This window comes from Aplysia californica, unplaced genomic scaffold (assembly GCF_000002075.1).
Source record: "Aplysia californica isolate F4 #8 unplaced genomic scaffold, AplCal3.0 scaffold00513, whole genome shotgun sequence".
Lineage (NCBI taxonomy): Eukaryota > Metazoa > Mollusca > Gastropoda > Aplysiida > Aplysiidae > Aplysia > Aplysia californica.
This window is the reverse complement of record NW_004797783.1, coordinates 174,608-176,110: the sequence shown is the minus strand read 5'-3', so window position 1 is coordinate 176,110 and position 1,503 is coordinate 174,608.

The window sequence follows — 1,503 nt, the reverse complement described above, 5'->3', positions numbered from 1 at the left end:
GAAGAAGAAGAAGAAGAAGAAGGAGAAGGAGAAGGAGAAGAAGAAGAAGAAGAAGAAGAAAAAGAAGAAGAAGAAGAAAAAGAAGAAGAAAATAGTATTATTGTTTTTAAATCTGGTAGCAGCTGTAGCTCTTACCTTAACTTTAACCTTACTCTAACTCTAACCCTGACCACGAAACCTAAATCAAAAGCACGTTTGCGGTCTGTCACAACCCTGTTGGTACTTTTAAGGCTAGGGAACCAAAAATCCTAATTTTGTGAGATCATGGTGAAGTCGATCAGGGGCTCGTCGAAATGCTAGAATCGAAGAAACCGGCATTTTGCAGCACGTTTGGAAAATTTAATTGATTTTTTCCTATCACTGAATTGAGCGATTGACCCTCTCGTCTGAGCTCTCATGCGTACTTTATAGGTCTATGTAAATAAATGATAATAATCTATATTTATTATATTTGTGAAAGTTCGTCACTTCGGCCGCCTAAAACTTTCGAAACACTTAACTTTCGAATTGGACAAAATTAAAGGTGGTTCAGAATTCAGAATCATTTAAAGGGTGCACAGTTTTATTGAGGAGCCTGAAGTCACTGTAGTTTAATTTTCAGCTTTTTCATTAGTTTCGTTTAGATCTAATCTTGAGAAAGTCCGTCTTCTAAGACGCCCTTGTAAATAAGTGAGGTTTCCGTTACGTAGCTGTGCGCACTGGTTCCACACCTTTGAAATTCTGGAGTGTACAACCACAAAAGCAGAATAGAGAATCGATCTATACATCTCTATATCTAGACCTTCTAATTTTTCTTATCTCTCAAGATGTATTGCTCCATTCCAGTAGAGTGTAAATATAGTACATGTAGGCCAATGACTTTCAGTTGATGTTAATTCACCGATCATTCCTTTCATCGAAAGGGGGTCCAGCTAGCTAATGATAATTCTGTGTAAGCGTGCCTTGTTACGTAGGCCTATAGTTGTTATTAATTCATGCATCATCCACTCGTAAGCGACAATCCTTTCCTTTCACCCTAACCCGCGCAAGGGGGCTCTACTGACAGCGAAGGAAGATTTCTTCTTTAAAAATGTCTCCTTTCGCCTCCTTTCCTGCTCTCTAGCAATGTTTTATCGTCTGCTCTTTGATCTCCACTTTGTGCCCCGCCCCCTCACCTCATGTGTCCCTTCCTCTGGGCTCCTGACTCTTTATTATGCAGCCTTAAATTTCTACTGCTACTCCTTGGGTCCTTTTTACTGCTGTCTTTCCGCCACAACCCCGATCGTATGGTAGGTAAGATCTAACACCTAGCCTTCTCGGACAAGGGCGAAAAATTTCGGAGAATCCGTGTGCAAGTTGCGCATGTTAAAGATCCCTTGGTGGTCTAAAATCGATAAGAGTAGGCTTCGGCCGCCACCCGGGCGAAATTCAAAATTTCCTACCAATTGAAAATGTTTGGTGTGTCCCGCGAGCTCATATGACCTTATGCAGTTGCGAGCGCCCTAAAATACTTACCCAAACCCC